At 39.4% G+C, this 22,216-nt stretch overlaps 2 protein-coding genes and 1 non-coding gene across 10 annotated transcripts in view; 2 read left to right on the forward strand and 1 right to left on the reverse strand.

The window, feature by feature from the left end:
* The window catches only part of ENTPD1 (ectonucleoside triphosphate diphosphohydrolase 1), a 155,346-nt gene that overhangs the window by 74,013 nt on the left and 59,117 nt on the right, over window positions 1-22,216 (reverse strand). The gene's annotated exons all lie outside the window — the stretch shown is intronic.
* Window positions 1-22,216, forward strand: part of LOC105708159 (uncharacterized) — a 112,508-nt gene that overhangs the window by 27,607 nt on the left and 62,685 nt on the right. The window lies entirely within an intron of this gene.
* On the forward strand, window positions 14,166-14,270 carry LOC135274058 (U6 spliceosomal RNA). The gene has a single exon (XR_010341872.1). It is a non-coding gene; the product is annotated as a U6 spliceosomal RNA (small nuclear RNA).

Consider the following 22,216-nt stretch of genomic DNA (forward strand, 5'->3'; position numbering starts at 1 on the left):
GGGTACCTTCTGTAGTCCTGCCTAGAGCAACTGCATCAGAATCTCTGGCATGGGGCCCAGGCACTGTTCACTTTTAACACCTCCACCCCCTGCCAGGTGATTCTAATGTATAGCCAAGGCTCTCCCTGTGAAGCTCTGACTTAGTCCAACTCCTTCCAAGTGGCAATCCTCTTTAAAAGATGGAAATTTAACCCAATTCTCCACTGATGGGACAGAAGTGCATATCCATATAGTCCAGGCCATTGCCAAACATCTGTGTTAGCAATCTGTCTCGACCCAAGTTCTGTTTCATTCTAACTTATACTCTCTGATCCCAGCTTGAACCTACAAAGCAAGTTAGAATTTGTTTACTTTGGGCCGGGCGCGGTGGCTCAAGCCTGTAATCCCAGCACTTTGGGAGGCCGAGGCGGGTGGATCACGAGGTCAAGAGATCGAGACCATCCTGGTCAACATTGTGAAACCCCGTCTCTACTAATACAAAAAAATTAGCTGGGCACGGTGGCGCGTGCCTGTAATCTCAGCTACTCAGGAGGCTGAGGCAGGAGAATTGCCTGAACCCAGGAGGCGGAGGTTGCGGTGAGCCGAGATCGCGCCATTGCACTCCAGCCTGGGTAACAAGAGCGAGACTCCGTCTCAAAAAAAAAAAAAAAAAAAGAATTTGTTTACTTTGTTAAAAAAATTGTTTTCAAGTTCTCAAAAGTTGCCAGTATATAGACCCCTCAAGTCCTCGTATTCTCCAGGCTAAATAGCTCCAGTTCCATTTACCATTCTTTACATATCATGATTTTCAAATTTTATGTGATCCTAATTACCCTCCATGAGATGCCCTTCAGTTTGTAATGTCCCTCTCAAAATATACTGCTCTGAACTGAATAGCAGATACAGTGAAGTTATTATAGCCCTTCATCTGGAAACTAAACATTAATTAACACTGTTTAACATGACTCATCATTATAGATACTCATACTGAAAACTATAGTCTAGTTAAATCTACACATCTTCACATGAACTACCTCCAAGTCAGGTATCTTACCCTGTGTGTATCAATTAAATGTCAACCTATGGTTTCAGCTCATTTTTCCAGCCTGATGATACTTGATCATTTTATGTAATACATTGCAGTCTCACTAAAAGCTATGTATTGTTGGCAAATCTGCTAAGCATACTTTCTAAATTTTTGGTCATATCATTGATAAATCATGCCATATAAGACAAGGACAAGGACAGAATTTTGTGGTATATTTTCCGACCACCTTTCTTCAAGGTAGATTTCAAACTATTTATCAACATTTGGCCATGGTTCATGTTAGTACCAATCCTTTTAGTTCATTCTTATCTAATCTCTATTTCTCCAACTCGTCTTTAAGCATATCATGACAGACTCTGCTATACATTTTTTTTATACTGAAGTACTTACAAGTAAAATGATACCTGGGATTTGCTTAAAATATTCCAATAACAACAAAAAAGGAAAGTGATAGATGAAACAAAAAAAAAATCTCAGAATATTGATAGTTTGTGATGACGGGTAATGGGTATATAGTGGTTTATTATATTATTCTCTTCATCTTGTATTTGTTTGAAAATTTCTACAACTAAAAAACATTTTAAACCTCTTGATGAATAAACTCCAGTTAAGTGCAGGCTCTGTATGAAATGTTTCTATTACAAATTACAAACCTGGGACAGAAGCAGTATAGACTGTTGATGGAGTATCTCGAGGGGAGTTTGCATATTGGATATGTAAATTATTATTGTTAGTTTAAAGATATTCTTTCATCTTCAGGAAGTTGCTTAACCTATATCATTTGCATTTTTCTTATTTGCAAAATGGGACTAAAACAGTACAGTTCTTATCATATGTAATATTTGAGAGTATTAAATGAAAAAAATTATGTGAAGTGGCTGCTACAGTGCCTGTCACAAAGAAGGTTGCAGTGGATATGGCAACACTTTCCTCTACCAACCCCCAACCCCAAATTCCTTTCAGTTATGAAAATTCTGAAACACTGTAACTTTACCTGTATTTTTATTGGATATCTACTTTTCCAAAAGTAGAACATGTGACGAATTATTGATTTTTCCTTGGAGATACCTTTGCAAGTTAGAGGAATATATTATTAGTGCCTGTCTTCCTTGGTTTAATTTCAATTCAAAAGAAAGATATGATTGAGAAGGTAGGAGAAATGACTGACTAGTTCATTTAGGCATTAATAATCCTAAAAGAGGGAACTGTAAGGCAACCAAACACATAGCCTCAATTTTTTAAGAAGGCAGATTTAAAAATAAATATGTACATAAAATTTAAAAATAAAACCAGAAAAAATAATAGATTAATTCTCATGATCAAATTTACTAAAAATAATATGGCTTTAAAAGGTAAGTCTAGTTGGGGTGCAGTGGCTCATGCCTGTAATCCCAGTACTTTGAGAGGCTGAGATGGGTCGATCATTTGAGATCAGGAGTTCGAGACCAGCCTAGCCAACATAGTAAAATCCCATCTCTGCTAAAAATACAAAAATTAGCCAGGCATGGCGGCAGGCACCTATAATCCCAGCTACTTGGGAGGCTGAGGCAGGGGAATCGCTTGAATACAGGAGGTGGAGGTTGCAGTGACGCAAGATTACACCACTGCACTCCAGCCTGGGCAACAGCGAGACTCTGTTAAAAAAAAAAAAAAAAAAAAAAAAAGAGTCTAAAAAGAAATAACCAGATGAGAAATCTGATTATATAATGATAAATAATCATAATGGTAAGAAAAGTGAAAAACAGTTAAAACACTTATTTGATCAGAGGAACTTTATGAGGAACCCAGAAAGTATGGGTGAGTTTGATTTTCTTACATATTATTTTCTCTATTTTCTAAAAATATCTATGGTGACCATGGCTTTTATAAAATAAACAGCTTTCCCCCAAGGAAGGATTTGTACAAAAGAGAAAAGGGATGGCAAATAATTGAGAAGAACGTTTAGAAGCTAGGAGAATTCTTTTAAAAGTAACATCACTTGGACTAAATATCTATTAGCAATGAGGCATGGAGGAAAAAATGCTAAAGATAACAAAAGTTATTTTGATTACAGTTCAGTGCAAGAATATGAACAGGAAAAGAGATGACCAGTGATAATGGATGATGCAAAGGAATTGGAACCTCTGAACTTGTATTTTGCTTCCATCTAGAAAAATGGAGCTCAATCAGTGCAAAGTAAAACATACACAATTAAGAAGTCATTGAAACGGATGAGAATTTATTGAGAGCTCTTGACTTTTCTAAATGAGCTTAAAGAATTTTAGAGAGATGCTCTTTAAATTCTTGGAATTGGTAATCTAAATAGTAAAAGATGAAAGAGGATAGATCCAGGAAACTCCATATGAGTTGATACTTGGCAAAGTCCTAAAATAAATGTGGAAAATTTGTTAGCACCTAAAAAAGAAAGCTCTATTCAGTTGAAACTGGCATGCATTCACTGGATCAACTTATATCAAATTACTTCAATTTGTAAAATATTTAGAAGGGCTCTAGGGTTAAGAAATTTTGGCAGTCTCTCAAATTCATAGAAATAGTGTACAGTTCACCCTTGCACAACATAGGTTTGAATTATATGGGTCCACTTTGCAACAATTGGAAAAACTCAAAGATGAACCACATAGCCTAGAAATACTGAAAAGAATTAGGTAAAAGTCATGTAATGTATGCATAAAATATATATAGTTATTAATCTATTCTATCATTACTACCATGACTTATGCACAAATCTATTATAAAAAGCTAAAATTTATCAATGGGTACACATTAAAGACCATACATGGCACCACTTACAGTTGGGAGAAATTTAAACAAATATAAAGATGCAGTATTAAGTCATTACTGCACCAAATTAACTGCAGTTCATACTATACTACTGTAATAATTTTGTAGCCACCTCCTCTTGCTATTACAGTGAGCTCAGGTGTTGCAAGTATCTGCTTAGAATGCCATACATTGCATATTGCAGTAAAAAGTGATCTCTAATAGTTCTCGAGTAGTTTGAGTATTTTTCATTGTGTTTAGTACAACACCACAAACTTTGAATAACACCATGGGACCCATATAAAGTACCACTAGTGATGTTGGAACTGCTCTCAAGAAGCAGAGAAAATACATGACTCATGACATTACAAGAAAAAGTTGAATTGCTTGATATGAACTGTAGGTTGAGGTCTGCAGCTGTGGTTGCCCACCACTTCAGATAGATGATTCATCTTATAGATGGGAGTCTTGCAAACTTACGGTATCGATAAATATAATACAGGACTGTAAATGTATTTTCTCTTCTTTATGATTTTCTTAATAACATTTTCTTTTATGTGTCTTTATTGTAAGAACACAACATATAGTACATGTAAAATGGAAAATATGTGTAAATTGACTGTGTACATTTTTGGTTAATAGGCTACTAGTTAAGTTTTTGGGGAGTCAAAAGGTACATGCAGGTTTTCAACTGTGTGGAGGTCTGTACCCCTAACTTCCATGTTGTTCAAGGGTTAACTGAAGTTTATCTTATATTCGTACAACAATGTCTTTCTCACGTTCTCTCCTTTGTATTCTCTTATCTAAAGCCCTCTACAGAGCTGCCAATCTCATACTTCTATATTTTCATAGAGCCAAATACTATCTTTAACAGCCCCTTTCCTTTCTAAAACATCTGTATCTTTAAATTAAAAATAGACTTTGTTGCTCTGTACTAATTAGTAGGCCCATCCTTCCAAGCCCTCTTGTAATATATGCAGCTTCATGTTTACACAGAGTAAAAGAAGATGTCTATTTTAACAGCTTAAACTCTGGCTTGAAAATGATCAAAATAAAGCTTGGAATACTACGCTGATCAAATTTCCCAAAAAGTTGTATCAATAAATCATATTCCCAGGCCTGGCACAGTGGCTCACGCCTGTAATCCCAGCACTTTGGGAGGCTGAGGTGGGCAGATCACAAGGTCAAGAGATTGAGACCATCCTGGTCAACACAGTGAAACCCTGTCTCTATTAAAAAAAAAAAAAAGCCGGGCGCGGTGGCTCACGCCTGTAATCCCAGCACTTTGGGAGGCCGAGGTGGGTGGATCACGAGGTCAAGAGATCGAGACCATCCTGGTCAACATGGTGAAACCCCGTCTCTACTAAAAATACAAAAAATTAGCTGGGCATGGTGGCGCGTGCCTGTAATCCCAGCTACTCAGGAGGCTGAGGCAGGAGAATTGCCTGAACCCAGGAGGCGGAGGTTGTGGTGAGCCGAGATTGCACCATTGCACTCTAGCCTGGGCAACAAGAGCGAAACTCCATCTCAAAAAAATAAATAAATAAATAATAAAAATAAATAAATAAATAAATAAAATCATATTCCCCCTTTTTTCTCCCTCAGCTCTTTTCCTGAAAATTAATGTATCTTATTATGCTTTACTGGAAGATGCAAAGCCCATGGCCCAACACCTTCCTATATATCATTCTAATATTGGTAGCTCATTACCTAAATTGAAAACAAAAAAAAGCAAAACAAAATCTCAAGGTTACTAGCTCTGGGATCTTGAGTAAATCATCTTTTCCACCTGGTTTCCTCAGCTATAAAATGAGGATTAATGGTAATACCTACTTGACAGGGTTAAGAGGATTAAATTAAATTTAATAATGTATAAGAAACTGCCATATGAACCATAAATGCAATGATTATAATGATGATTATGTGGTTCACAAGGCCACAACTCCATTTGTAATCAATATACAAAATCAAATATGTAAATGTGCAACACTCAAGTAACCAGAGACTTTTTATATCTATAAATGCTGTTGAAAATTTTAAGTTTTCCAGATTTCCAGGGGTCATCTTTTTCCCATGGCAGAAAAGTCTAGGTTGGATATGGTGGTTTCCAATTTGCTGAAAAAAAGTTTCCACTTGCTGAAACTTTTTCTTACTGGATTTGGTGCTTTCTCTGTTGACAGTGGGCACAGGGAGCCAGAATCTAGGACTGCACTTGGCTTGGTGGGAACCAGTCCTGAGTTGCCCTCCTCCTTGGGGAACATTAGTCTCAGATTATAAAATTAGGGTTCACTTTTCTCAGGCAAAGGAGGGTGGTACAGTATGGAAGCTGGGGATATGCATACCTTCTCCCTCCCCTACTGATCCTGTCCCTCCTTCAAGCTTGTCTTTCAGGCTCCTTTTCAGGGCAATATGGAAGTCCCTGTGCTCGAAGTACCCTCCATCCTCCATTGCTTATTGCTTCACTAATTTCCAATTTGGTGGAGTTAAAAATAAATACTTGTGGTGGCTTTAAAGGTCAAAGGGAGCTGTGTAGTCCTTCGCATCAAAACCCAGCTGTGGCAAAGCTGAACAGAATGAACAGAAGTTTTGAGTCATTATGGGAAGGGGAGGGGTAAACCAACTCTAGGAAGTTTGCAGCAAAGGGCTTTAGGCAGCATGCAAGCACTGGGTAGCAGGGTGACAGGACGTAAGGGGTCAGGAGGTAGAAGAGAGGATCAGAAATGAGGCCTTCACATAAACACATCTCTTTCAACTATATCCAGTTTTCACCAAGTACCCACTCTGTCTCCTTCCTGCCTCCTTAGATAACAAGAGCAGCATTACTGGATGCTAGGCCAAGAAAAACGCCTGCCATCCTCACAACTGTCCTTTTCCCCTGAGACAGAGTCTCACAATGTCACCCAGGCTGGAGTGCAGTGGTGCGATCTCGACTCACTGCAACCTCTGCCTCTCGGGTTCCAGAGATTCTCCTGCCTCAGCCTCCCGAGTAGCTGGGACTACAGGTGACTGCCACCAGGCCTGGCTAATTATATTTTTGTATTTTTAGTAGAGACGGGTTTCACCATATTGACCAGGCTGGTCTTCAACTCCTGACCTTGTGATCCACCCACCTCAGCCTCCCAAAGTGCTGGCATTACAGGCTTGAGCCACCATGCCTGGTCTCCCCATTTGTTACATGCTTACTGGGTAGCATGCACTGTGCTAAGTACTTTATACTCATTTTTTATGAAATTATCACACCATAGATATCATTAGCCTATTTTGCACATGAGAAACTGGGGCCTGAAAGTTTGTTAACATATTCATGGTCACACAAGTGGTGAGCACAGAGCTGGAATTTGAACACAAGCCTGTCTGACTCTGGGTATTCTAAGCTTTCAATTATTAGGAGACATTGACACTCAAGATACTCATTTAACTCTTGGCCTTTTATTCCCCCAACCTACCCACCATCTAACTTCCTTCAGCCAAACGAGGCCAGGTTACATAGCCACCTTCTGAGAAAAGTTATCACAGGTGGTTTCTGTTTCATAAGTTGCTGGGTTGGTTTTGTGGCCAGCCTTGTGTCCTGAGACCTTATGATATTGGCCACAATAGACTGTTCTAACAACTGCTGCTTAAGCCAAAGTCAACTATAAGCTAGACTTGCATTATCTCATTTAGTCCTCATAACAAAGATTGAAAAGTGTTATCTTATTTAATCCTCATAAAAAAGCTTTAAATTAAGTACTAATACCAACTGCATTTTACAAGTGGGAAAACTGACATTCAGCGAAGTTACCTGCCTAAGGAGGAACAGCTAGTAAGATGCAGAACTATGATTGGAAGGTAGGCTCATCTGAACGCTTAAACACTGTCCTACCTCCCATTTTTTCAGAGATCAATGGAGTTGGCCTGGAACAAGAGATGCTCTTGAATGCAAGTTGTAACAATTGAGGGAAATTGCCCAGACACTGCAACAGGAGATGCAGACAAAGTAACAGAGTCAGAGAAGAGCTGAGTCTTGGGAATGAAAAAGTGATGAGGGAGTTTCCACAGTAGCTGTCTGGTCATCTGGGCTGCTGCTCTGCCCTCATGAAAGGGATTTCCATTTCATGAGTCTCTGATATGCAGCTATAGAACTTGTTGCCTGTGTTTCCTGATTTCTCCATGTGTGCCTTTCAACTCTTATCACCTCAGGTAACAAAGTCCAATCCTTGTTGCTTTGAGCCTCACACATATACTCCCTTAGGCCTGAACTCCCTGCAGTACCACTCCCGCCAAACCCCATGATTGTCCTGGCCTGATGGATGAAGTAATGAGAGCCTTGGAGCCTTGTAGACCTGAATGCTCATACCCTGCCACTACCCTAGCCTCCAGCTTTACTTCCTCCTCCAATGGGTAGCTCTCTCTCCTCCTTTCATTGTCTGCCAGCCACAGGGAAAAGAGTACTGGGGCCTATGGGTGTTTTCCAAATGGCCCTGGGTACACTGGATGTCCCAGGTGTTTCCTGAGACAACAGCAAGACAAAGGCAGTAGGCAATGCAGAAAGCCATATAGCTGTTGGTCTCTGGAACTGCTTCTTCCTGGGTCCACCAAGGTCTTGGGGTGACTAGGAAACACAGCCAGAGTTTTTGTCCCCAGACCTTCACACTCTACAGTTAGCCCCATTCTCTACACAAGACAACAGAGCTCATAGGAGTCCCCACGTCTCTGAGCTTGGCTAGGGCAAACAGAGTGGCAGCTAGTGAGAGTCAGTGCTGGAAATGCTGGCAGCAAGCCACATAAGACATTTTTAGCGGCCCCATAACATCTATATACTCTGAGGAACTTGTATTTGTGAGCAGCTGGTGCCACATCATTAGATGCCATACATGACATCTAACATTCCAAGAAAGATCCAGAAATACAAGAAGCTGGATTTCCTGATTTCAGTGTCCCTGGATTTTTAATGCCTACCCTCTCTTATGGATAATTTGGCAAACAGTCAAATTGCTACCCTGATCTTTTCTACAATTAAAAAATTAAAAGGGCTGGGCGTGGTAGCTCATGCTTGTAATCTCAGCACTTGGAGGAGGCCGAGGAAGGCGGATCACAAGGTCAGGAGTTCGAGACCAGCCTGGCCAATATGGTGAAACCCATCTCTACTAAAAATACAAAAAGAAAAAAAAATAGCTGTGTGTGGTGGCGTGCACCTGTAGTCCCAGCTACTCAGGAGGCTGAGGCAGAAGTATCGTTTGAACCCGGGAGGTGAAGTTTGCAGTGAGCCAAGACCAAGCCATTGCACTCCAGCCTGGGCGACAGAGCAAGACCTCATCTCAAAAATGAACAAACAAAAAGAACAATCAAAGCACCTGATTATTACAAAGCATCTTATTACATTCCTCCCATAGGAAGGCAGGATATAGTAATCAGAAACAGACAAAAGAAAAAAAATGACTAGGAACCTGTATTTTTGCATAGATTTTCTACCTGCTTTCACCCCTACCCCTTCCCAGGCCTCCTGCTAGTCTAGTTCTTGGTCACCAATTTTGCCTCATCCCCAAATCTGTTCCTCTTTCCCATAATCAGTAGTATCTAGAAACTGAGTTTCCCAGGCAACCATAAATATTTGTTGTTCTTTCTGCCATGTGACTTGCCCTAAAAATAAATTCAAATATTTTTCCTACTATCAAAATTCCAGGAAGAATGTGAGTGAATATTGGTTTTTTTATGCCTACCTGTAAAACAGAGAAGGCCTAATGCTACTTAGCCAAAATTTTTAGGAATCCTAAAAAAGTCCTAAAATAGAAGATAATATAAAAAGCTGGGTGTTATCCTATTTTGAAAATGGGACAAGCAAAGAAGGGGTTGGGAAAAGAGAATTAGAACAAGCTGATACACACATGCTCACACAAATCCAGACCAGTAGAATTTGTTTTTCTTTTTAGAAAGGGAGTAGCAAAGAAAAGAGTGAATGTTTGCTCTGAAGTTTAGTCAAGATTTTGCCACGTTCCTTTGAAATGCCCCCTTGATGTGCCAGCCAAGGACCCTTAGAGACATCCATTTGAAGCTGAAAGTACTTGAAAGCAATTAACAAAAAAGATTTGCTTTCTAGTCTCATGTGACTCTGGGGTGAGTGACCTTTTGGAAATCATGGACAAAGTCTCCATTTAGAGCTCCTATGGCGTGATGACCCCACTATACAAATCATTGTGAATTAGGGAGCTTCCAAATTAAACTAGATGCAGCAAACAGAACAGCTACAATGCTAACAATTATACTCATGAAACTACATTTAGATAGTCTCAAAAACAGTTTACAAAATTCATTTATGTCCACTCACTTTTTTGATCCTCAAAGAAACTCCCTAGGACACAAAGGAAACACACACATACACACACACACACACACACCCCACCTCCCATTTTACAGGTGTGCAAAAGCTGAGGCTAAAGAACAAGGCAACTTGCCCAACCTGTATGTGGCTGAGTGTAAAATTCAACCACGGCTTCTACTTCCAGCTCGGTATCTTTTTAACCTAGACATTCTCCTCCCATGCCTCCATCCCATTATCCCCAAGAATCCTGAAAACAATAGTGATCCAGATGACCAGGAGCTGAAAAAGCAGCCTTAGAGCTTTTAGACAATCAATTCAGAAATAGATAAAAGAATAGAAAAACTGTTGGGGATGGGGGAACAACAGGAAGAGCTGAAATGAACTAATGCAGGATGAAGTCGGTAAGGCAAGAGGGAAAATTCTCTCCTTTTTCCTTCACATCTTCCCTGTTCATCACCACCTAGCTTAGGCTCCAGGACTTCCCCAAATGGCCCTAACTCCTTCACCCAATGTTAGGTTGTCTTTACCAGGTTCGCGTGATCACTCTGAAACTATTTTAGCTAAACCTTCTAATTAGCCAGGAGCAAGTTTGCAATCTTTTCTTGGAACTACTGGCCCCAGTCATATTCATTTTTACTACCTCCTTTGACACATGTTCCTTATATGACATAGTCTCTGCATCCTTCCCCATTGTGGACATACCCACCCAATTTGTCAACATCTCACTTCAAACGAGATACAAAAAAGGAAATGTACTACCCATAAAGTGATTATCAGTTCTACACTCAATAAATCAACCAAAAAGTAAATAAATATATACTGAATCACAGGAAACATTTTAGAATGATAGAATGCTCTAAATCTTAATAGGGCAATTTAAAAAGTGTTGTTGTAGGAGTAAACAAGGTGGTGAAAGTCAAGCACTTAGCACAGAGCCTGGCATATTAGTCCTTTATAGATCACTGCAAACCAATGCCTCCATGGCACTCTATCTGCAGTATTATCTTCAGCTCAGAGCAGTGTGTTTTGAGAGTAGCATCAACAACTTGGAGGCAGAAGTTCTAAAGAAGAGAAAGGAGTTTCTACTCACAGAACTCTCATCAATAATTTGTCCCTTTCTGTTCACCCTTATCCAGCTCTTACCTGCCCTGGTGAAGGCAGGACAGTCTTGTCTCCTGAGGCTGTGTCTCACCTAATTCCTGGAATATATTATGGACATTTTTGCTTTAGTAGGAGAACACCCGAAAACCCACCATCACTCCCATGCCTGGGGTCAAGTGTCCTGGAAGGAATTTAACATCACCTATGGGAAAATCTGGATAAACTTCCTTGGCTAAATCCATTCCAGAGTATATAACACAGTTGTGAACTTCTGTCTGGCTACCAAGGCCCTGGACCTCATTTTGTTTCTACCCTTAAGACTACAACCTGGCTTAAATTGTTGACAAAATTAGTAGGAGACTGGTTCTCTATGCTGATTTTATTTTTATTATTTTTAATTTTTGCAGGTACACAGTAGGTATCTATATTTATGGGGTACTTGAGATATTTTGTTACAGGCATGCAATGCATAATAATCACATCAGGGTAAATGAGGTATCCATCACCTCAAGAATTTATCTTTTGTGTTAAAAACAATCAAATTATACTCTTTTAGTTACTTTTAAACGTTCAATTAAATTATTACTGTCTATAGTCAACCTATTGCAAACCAATGCAATGGGTTTGATAGTACTCTGTTGTGCTGTCAAATACCAGGTCTTAGTCATTCTTTCTCATTATTTTTTGTACTCACTATCCATCCCCTCTTCCACTCCACCCCAGCCCCCACTACCCTTCCCAGGCTCTAGTAACCATCCTTCACTCTCTATCTCTCAGTTCAATTATTTTAATTTTTAGCTCTCACAAATAAGTGAGAACATGTAAAGTTCATCTTCCTGTGTCTGACTTATTTCACTTAACATAATGACCTCCAGTTCTATCCATGTTATTGCAAATGACAGGATTTTATTAGGTTTATGGCTGAATAGCAGACCATTGTGTACATGTACCACATTTTATCCATTCATCTATTGATGGACAGTTAGGTTGCTTCCAAATCTTAGCTATTGTGAATAGTGCTGCAATAAACATGGGAGGGCAGATATCTCTTCTATATACAGATTTCCTTTCTTTTGGGTGTATACCTAGCTGTGGGATTGCTGGATCCTATGCCTACACTGGTTTTAGTCCGCTCCTGTCACATAAGGTCTGAATTCAGTTTCCCATGTCTCCATGGTGCTCACTAAGGCAGACTTCCCTGACCAATGACTTGGACGGAGACCAAGAATGTACTTCCCAGCTGCCCCTACAGCTGGACCCCATACCTAGGATCAAATCCCTTGAGTACAGTCATGACCTGGGTCAAACATGAATTTGTTGCTCTCTTGGACACAATGATCTGAATTGCCTGGGGCAACTTCCTTAAGTCTTCCATTTGCAAAGAACTTCAGACACATTTCATGTCTATAGATATTCTATTTACACTGACAGGGAGAAAGGAAAAAAGTTATGAAGACCAGACACACAGACTCATAAAGCAAAACAGTTTATAAAAGATTTAGTGTAGTGGCAAATAGTTCTTTTTTTTTTTTTTTTTTTGAGACGGAGTTTCGCTCTTGTTACCCAGGCTGGAGTGCAATGGCGCGATCTCGGCTCACCGCAACCTCCGCCTCCTGGGTTCAGGCAATTCTTCTGCCTCAGCCTCCCGAGTAGCTGGGATTACAGGCACGCGCCACCATGCCCAGCTAATTTTTGTATTTTTTAGTAGAGACAGGGTTTCACCTTGTTGACCAGGATGGTCTCGATCTCTTGACCTCGTGATCCACCTGCCTCGGCCTCCCAAAGTGCTGGGATTACAGGCTTGAGCCACCGCACCCGGCCCGCAAATAGTTCTAAAAACTTTAATAGACCTTAAGGTCTTGCTGTTTGATAACTTCACTGATTCATTCATGTACTCATTCAATATGTATATGTGCACTGATTTGAATCATAGTTGCCTATAACATACTTGGCACTGTCAATATAAATATAATTAAGATACATATTTATAGGGCCATATACTTATTCATACTTAAAGGGCCACAAAAATTAATGTTCAAAATGTCAATGTCATCATCTTGACCTATTAAAAGTTTTCCTATGTGGTATGTTCTGTTAAAGATGAGAAATAGGCCGGGCGCGGTGGCTCAAGCCTGTAATCCCAGCAATTTGGGAGGCGGAGGCGGGTAGATCACGAGGTCAAGAGATCAAGACCATCCTGGTCAACATGGTGAAACCCCGTCTCTACTAAAAATACAAAAAATTAGCTAGGCACGGTGGTACGTGCCTGTAATCCCAGCTACTCAGGAGGCTGAGGCAGGAGAATTGCCTGTACCCAGGAGGTGGAGGTTGCGGTGAGCCGAGATCACGCCATTGCACTCCAGCCTGGGTAACAAGAGCAAAACTCCGTCTCAAAAAAAAAAAAAAAAAAGATGAGAAATATGCAATATACCTGAATAGATTATATAATTCCATCCAACATCAGTTATCATTGGCATAAAATATATGTGAGCTTCATTTCTGTGGGTATGTTTAGGTCTGCAATACACCTCTGGCCCTCCTAGTTGTATGGGACTAGCCACACTTCCTCACATCTAAATTGAGAATAACAGTAGTTCTCACCTCATAATGAAATAATGTATACTAAGTGCTTAACATGGTGCCTGAAAAGCCCCCATTTACATTGTATTTTCCTTCTCAAATATGCACGATAGTTTTTGACCATGCAATTTAAATCAGGATCTTTCCATTTTTTAAATCACCTTAGCACCTCCACTTCGGCTTAATAGCTAAAGTTAAGTGAAATGGCCTTGAAAAAAGACCTTAGGAGGTAAAAGCAGTAACCAATAAGGACGACACACACACAAACCTAATTAAAAAGGAGGTAAGTACAAGTAGGCAGTTCAGAGTCCTAGAAATTATGATTTATGAGGAACGTCAAAACTATCACTTGCTAGTGAAAAGAAGTTGCAGCATATGAAACTCCTCAAATTGAAACTAAGCCAACTCCAGGATGCATTAATAAAATGACAGTATCCCCAGAGAAGACTAGCATGGCCCCTGCGCAAGGATGACATGCAAATTTGTGAAGCGTTCCATATTTTTCAGACACTTTTCAAAAGAAGACATTTGTGAGGCCAACAAACAAAAAAACCCTGTCTCTACTAAAAAATGCTCATCATCACTAGTCATTAGAGAAATGCAAATCAAAACCACTTTGTGGTGACTGTGTCAAGTAAATCTATTGGCTCCACTTTTCCAACAGCATGTGCTCACTTTGTCTCTGTGATATATTTTGGTAATTCTTGCCATATATAAAACTTTTTCTTTCTCTTTTCCTTTTTTTTTTTTTTTTGAGATGAAGTCTCACTCTGTCGTCAGGCTGGAGTGCAGTGGCATGATCTCGGCTCACTGCAACCTTTGTCTCCCAGGTTCAAGCAATTATCCTGCCTCAGCCTCCTGAGTAACTGGGATTACAGGCGCCTGCCACCACCCCAGCTAATTTTTGTATTTTTAGTAGAGACGGGATTTCACCATGTTGGCCAGGATGGTCTTGATCTCCTGACCTCGTGATCCACCCACCTCAGTCTCCCAAAGTGCTAGGATTACAGGTGTGAGCCATAGATAGCTGTTATGTAGATCTGTGATCAGTGATCTTTGATGTCACTATTGCAATTGTTTTGGGATGCCATGAACTGCATGCAGATAAGATGGCAAATTTAATAAACATTGTGTATGTTCTGACTGCTCCACTACTATCTGTTTTCTTGTCTCCATCATTCTCCATGGGCCTCCCTACTCCCTGAGACACAACATACCAAATTAGGCTGATTAATAATGCTACAATGACCTCTAAGTGTTCAAGTGAAAGGAAGAGCCACACATTTCTCACTTGAAGTCAAAACCTAGAAACAATTAAGCTTAGCAAGGAAGGCATGTCGAAAGCTAAGACAGGCCAAAAGCTAAGACAGGCCAAAAGCTAAGCTTCTTGCATAAAACAGCCAGGTTGTGAATGCAAAGAAAAACTATTTTAAAAAAGTAAACATACTACTCCAGTGAACATACAAATGATAGGAAAGAGAAACAAACTTATTGCTGATACAGAGAAAGTCTGAGTGGTCTGGATAGAAGATCAAACCAGCTACAACATTCCCTTAAACCAAAGCCTAGGGCTTTGACCAGAGCAAGACTTTAACTCTCTTCAGTGGATGAAAGAGGTGAGGAAACTGCAAAAAAAAAAAAAAAAAAGTCAGAAGCCAGCAGAGGTTGGTTCATGAGGTTTAAGAAAAGAAGCCATCTCCGTAATGTAAAAGTGCAAGGTGAAGCAGCAAGTGCTGATGGAGAAGCTGCAGCGAGGTATCCAGAAGCGCATGCTAAGATCATTGATGAAGGTGGCTACATGAACAACAAAATGTAGATGAAATAGCCTTCTTTTGGAAGAAGATGCCATCTAGAACTTTCATAGCTAGAGAGGTGAAATGCCTGGCTTCAAAGCTTCCAAAGGACAGGATGACTCTCTTGTTAAGGGATAATGAAGGTGGTGACTTTAAGTTGAAGCCATTGTTAGTGGACAATTCTGAAAATCCTAGGGCCTTTAAGAATTATGTTAAATCTGCTCTGCCTGTGCTTTATAAATGGAAGAAAAAGGCTGGATGACCACAACACACAGTAAGTAAACATACTGTTTACAGTATGGTTTACTGAATATTTTAAGCCCACTGTTGATGTCTGCTTCTCAGAAAAAAATATTCCTTTCAAAATATTACTGTCCATCGTGCCACTGCACTCCAGCCTGGGTAACAAGAGTGAAAATCCGTCTCAAAAATACATACATATATATATATTACTGTCCATTGACAATGTACCTGGTCACCCAAGAGCTCTGATGAAGATATACAAGAATATAAATGTTGTTTTCATGCCTGCTGACACAACATCCATTCTGCAGGCTATGGATCAAGGAGTGCTATGGTTTGGATGTTTGTCTCCTCCAAGCCTCATACTGAAATTTTATCCCCAATGTTGGACGTAGGGTCAAATTGGAGGTGTGTGGTCATGAAGGCAGATCCCTCATGCATAATAGATCAATGACCTTCTTTAGGGGTGAGTGAGTTCTTATTCTATTAGTTTCCATTAGAACTGGTTGATTAAGAGTTTAGCACCAGCCCCTCTATACCTTGCTTCCTCTCTCGTCATGTGATCTCCGCACACTCTGGCTCCCCTTCAGCTTCTTCCAAGAGTGGAAGCAGCCTGAGGCCCTCACCAGATGCCCAATCTTGAGCTTTCAAGCCATCAGAATTGTGAGCCAAATAAACTTTTCTTTCTTTATCAATTATCCTGTCTCTGGTATTCCTTTATGGCAACACAAAAGAGACAAAGTAATTTTGACTTTCAAGTCTTATTTAAGAAATACATTTAGTAAGGCTGTAGCTATCATACATAATGGTTTTTCTGATGGATGTGGGAAAAGTAAACTGAAAGCCTTTTGGAAAAAATTGGCCATTCTAGATGCCATTAAGAACATTCATAATTCATGGGAGGAGGTCAAAATACCAACATTAACAGGAATTTGGAAGAAGTTGACTAAAACCCTCATGAATGACTTGGAGGAGCTCAAGACTTCAGCAGAGAAAGTGACTGCAGAAGTGAGGGAAACAGCAGGAGAACTAGAATTAGAAGTGGAACCTGAAGATGTGAATGAATGGCTGCAATCTCCTGATAAAACTTGAATAGGTGTGGAGTTGCTTCTTATGGATGAGCAAAGAAAGTGGTTTCTTGAGATGGAATCTACTCCCAGGGAAGATACCGTGAACATTGTTGAAATGATAGCAAAGGATTTAGAATATCACGTAAACTTGCTTGATGAAACAGCAGCAGTGCTTGAGGAAGATTGACTCCAATTTTGAAAGAAGTTCTATGTTAGCAAAATGTTATCAAACAGCACCACATGCTACAGAGAAATCTGTCATAAAAGGAAGAGTTATTCAATGTGGCAAACATCATTGTTGTTTTATTTTAAGAAATTACCACAGCCACTCCAACCTTCAGCAACCAACACCTGATAAGTCAGTAGCATAAACATCAAGGCAAGACTCTCCACCAGCAAAATGAGTACCACTCATTGAAGGTTCAGATGATTGTTAGCATTTTTTAGCTATAAAGTATTTTTAATTAAGGTACACTGTTTTTTAGACATAATGCTATTGTATACTTAATAGGTATAGTATAGTGTAAACATAACTTTTATATGCACTGGGAAACCAAAAAATTCATATTACTCTTTTAATCATGTTACTTCTTTTGTAGTGGCCTGGAAAAAACTTGCAATATCTTTGAAGTATGTCTGTACTACAGTGAAGTGAGATTTTAGAGAGAAAATATATGGCCGGTAAAGCTAAAAAGAAGTCAAGAAAACTCCGGGAAGCCATCAGATACATTAAGGAATATCTAATGGGTAGCAGTTCTTGACTAATGGAGAAACATTTGTACCCCTAAAGAAGAAATGTATCTGAGAAGCACATCTTCTCTCATCAAATAGGAGGACATCTCTAATTGTTCAGAGTTCATGCCCAGAGATACACTGGGGGACTAGTTTGGGATAAGTGGGAGACAGGAGTTTTCAGGAAAAGGTTAAATGTCATCAAGGTCCAAGGAGTCATATAGGACATCACTAACAGGGGGCTGAAATGCTCTAGGAAGCATGGTAGCAAGAAAAGGAGTGGGGCTCTTTCAAAAAGGCAAGGGAACTGGACACACTCAGCCACCAACCAGTTGTGCAACTGGAGCACATTCCTTCCCACCTCAGGACTTCAGTATTTCTATCAATCATACACGGCTGAAATTTGGAAATTCTACTTTTAGGAATTGATCCTGAAGAAATTGTCAAAGATATAAAATGAGATTAATCCACAGAAGTTATAATATAATCATATATTTAGAAAATAATTTGCAAATCTTTTTGAAAAATAATTTGGAAAATAACTGCAAGTTTCCCAAATGTTTCCCAAAAGGAAATGATTAAACAGACATATGGTATATGTTCAAATGATGGAATATTACATGCAGCATTAAAAGATCGTATCGTAAAAGCCATTCAATTGTTACAGCAAATTGTAAAGTAAAATTGAAGATTACAATTGGTATGCATAATATGGCCCCAAATTTGTAGAAAATAAATAATAAAAAACAGTAAAATCCAGAGCAAGGGAACAAGACAAAGATGAAAAAGTCATATGACAGAGTTATGAGTAGTAAACTTACACAAATTTTTATTTTATTTATTCTTTGTATATTCTAAATTTTGTTATAAACTTTTATTATTTTTATAATTAAAACGGATAACAAATGCAATTAATTTCATTTTAATTAAGAGATCTGAGGATATTTAAATCTCTTCCAGCACTAAAATCCATTGAGTCTTTTTAAAATGCCAGATGCATAGATACCTACACCACCTTTGAAATGTGATCTTCTACTCCTCCCCAGCCTTAATCCTCCATGAGTTTTGCAAACAGATATGCTCTCTGAAGCCATAAGGCAGTTCTGGGAAGAGTAACAGTAGGTAGGGGCCTGGAGTTTGGGCTGTCTTCACAATCTGAATCTTGGAGCAAGCTTTTTGAGAAAAACACAATTGAAAAAGACCATACTTCCTGGCCCTGAAAGGCCTCTGGCTTTTCTGTCACAGAAAATGTCTGCAGTCTAGATGGACATCAGCACCAGGAAGCTACACACCCTTCTGTAAATATTTCCATCCCCAAAAAGACTTCCTCTACCTGTGAAGTCTTTACTAACAACCTGCAACATTCACTGTGCCAAATTCCAGGGTCAATTCTCAGTTTCATCTTATTTTACCCATGAGCAGCATTAGACTCAGTTGAAATACTTTTCTCTGATGGTTCCCAGGACACCATACTCTCCTAGTTTATCCCCCTTCCCCCACTCCAGCACACACTCACTCACACTCACACACAGTCTCTCTTCTTGGACGGTTTCTCCTCCTGTCCCCAATCTTTAAAGTTGGAGCATCCAGCTCAGTCCTTAGAGCATTGTTGTTGTTGTTGTTTTCTAGCTACCTCACTTACCAAGTCTCATTGCATTTAAATCCTGTCTCACTCCTTTTAAACACTACCTGATGACCTAAATTCATATCTCCAGTCCAGTCTCCTTCCCCAAACTCCCAATTTGTATATCTATCTGCTGTATTTGAAAGCCCCATGGCAAATAGGCATCTGAAAATTAACACCCAAAATTGAGATCCTAATCTTCCCACTCAAACCTATTCCTCCTACAATTTTTTCATCTCAAGGCAACACCATCCTTCTAGTTTCTTGGAAGGCCCAGAACCTTGGAGTCAAGTTTCCTTCTCTCTTATTTCGCATCCAAATCCAACTAGGAGATTTTATTGGCTCTATTAGACCAAAAATCCAATCACTTTTCATCACTTCCACTGCTACTACCTAGAAATGGACACCATCATCTTTTATCTGTATTACTGCAGTAGTCTTCCAACTGGTCTCTCTTCTTCTGCTCATACCCCTTTATATCTATTCTCTACAATGCAGCCAGAGTGATCCTATTAAAACGTGAATTGGATAAAGTCACTCCTGTGCTCAACACCCACAATGGTTCCCATTGCTCTATAAGTAAAAGCCAAAGGCTATACAGTGGCCTGCAAGACCCTAGATATTCTGTTTAGGCTAAAGCTACCTTTCAGCTCTCACCTCCTTGCTTTCTCCACTCCAACCACACTGGATTCCTTCTTGCTCCTTAAACACCTAATTACTCCTCAGGACTTTGCACATGTTAGTTCCTTTACCTGGAATGTTCTTCACAGAAAGAGCCACATTGTCAGCCATATGTCTACCACAAGTCTAAAGAGATCTTAGAAATTATATCCAACAAAGTCTCAGGAAAAGTGCTAAGCAGTGGAACAGGAGCTCACTTCCTAAATCAACAGAGGTTCGCTCTCAGTGGGGAAGGAGCAAAGGCTTTTTTTTTTTTTTAATGTCAATTTATTTATTTATTTATTTGAGACAAGGTCTCACTCCATCGCCAAGCCTGAAGTGCAGTGATCTTGGCTCACTGTAGTCTCAGCCTACGAGGCTCAGGTGATCCTCTTGCCTCAGCCTCCTGAGTAGCTGGGACTACATGTGTATTCCACCGCACCTAGCTACTTTTTTTGTAGAGACAGGGTTTCATCACGTTGCTCAGGGTGGTCTTGGACTCTGGAGCTCAACTGATTTGCCTGCTACAGGCTCACCGTGAACTCCTAAAGCTTTCCAGATTGCGAAGCTAATTACACCAACCCCACACCCATATTGCCTTTATGCCTCTGGACACCCATATTGACAGAAATCTGACAGCCCTCCTCTGTCTATCCTCTGGAACATGACTACTGTATATGGCCAGAAGATTTCTGCCTTCTTTCCTGGATCTGAGTGAACTTTTCTGCCTAGAGGATTTAGATGTCTTCTCATACTTAGATAGGGATCTAGCATTTGGTGATTGCATTTTTCCAAGATCTGAACAGAACCTGAGGGAGCCATGAGCAGACTATGCATTCCATCCATATCTAACATTAGACTGGGACGACTCTCCCCTAATGCATCCTTAAATACTTTTTAGGATAAGGTGAAAAACATATTTATCTATATACACATACAAAAGAAATCTCTTTTCTTTCAAGGATAAGGCTTTGGATTAAATAAATTTTGCAAGAAAATGAAAGAACAATGAAGGAAAAGCTTGCCTTTAAAATAAATATGAAGCGGGAACAAGATGGGAATCTTAACTCTACACAGGAAGATGTTGCCATGAGAAGAAAACAAGCTAAAATAAAAGATTTCATGGAAGCCAAAAACATTGTAGCTAAATGAAAGTTTATACTGGAGATAGTTAAGGAAAATTGAATCAGAGATATAGAGGAAATTCTTAGGAAAATAGTTTCAGAATGCAATGAAAACTAAACGAAGAAAATGAAAGGAATAAAGAAGGAGAAAGAAAGAGAAAGAAAGAAAAATGAAAGAAAGGAAGGAAGGAGGGAGGAAAGAAAAAGAAGGGAAGGAAGAAGGAAGGGAAGGCAGACAAGCAGTTTAGAGATAAGAGATTAAAATAATACATCCCTGAAGATGAAAATAAAAAAGCAGGAGCATTAATCAAAGTTATGACAGAAGAAATCTTTCTTGCTCCTAAATAAGTCATAAATTTGGAAATCAAGAGGGTTTACATGTTCCAGGCAAAAATTTTTGAAAGGAAGTCTATACCCAGTTATCTTATTGTGAAAGTTGTAAATTTCAGAAATGGGGAACAAAAACCATTGAGGCAAGAAACAGTTGTCTTCAACTTCTGAGTCTGTTTTGTGCTGCTACAACAGACTGAGTCATTCATAAACAATAGAAGTTCATTTGGCTCACAGTTCTGGAGGCTGGGAAGTTCCAGATCAAGGGGCCAGCATCTTGTGAGGGCCTTCTTGCTGTGTCATCCCATTGCAGAAAGCAAAGGGCAAAAGAGCGTAAGAGCAAGAGATCAAACTCACAGCAAGTCCTTTTATTATTGGCATTGATCCATTCATGAAGGTGGAGCCCTCATGATCTCAACACCTCCCAGTAGGTCTTGCCTCTCAACACTGTTATATTGGGGATTAAGTTTTGAACATATGCTTTTGGGGGGACATATTCAAACTATAACAACTTCTTTACAGCATCAAATTTCTCAAGACAATGGAGGATTATTTCCAATGACTTGAGGGGGAAAGATTGTTATATTTAAGACAAGTTGTCTCTGTTTTATAACACTAATAGCCTTTCTAGAAAATTAATATGTTTACTAAATCATTATGAAAGGAATCAAGATTAAGGACCCAAGAATGGGAAAAGGCATAGTGAGATAAGAACTAGATTAAAATTCATTAAATCCATGGAGGAATAAGTTTGATTATTAATATCCAAATAAAGAGAAAAAAAATCTTGTTAAATTAATGACTACACAATTTTTATTATTTGAATTCATAATATCAAATTAAATATTTTAAATAAGAAAAAGGAGGACGACAC

This window comes from Aotus nancymaae, unplaced genomic scaffold (genome assembly GCF_030222135.1).
Source record: "Aotus nancymaae isolate 86718 unplaced genomic scaffold, 86718_ANA_hifiasm-v0.15.2.pri h1tg000010l, whole genome shotgun sequence".
Lineage (NCBI taxonomy): Eukaryota > Metazoa > Chordata > Mammalia > Primates > Aotidae > Aotus > Aotus nancymaae.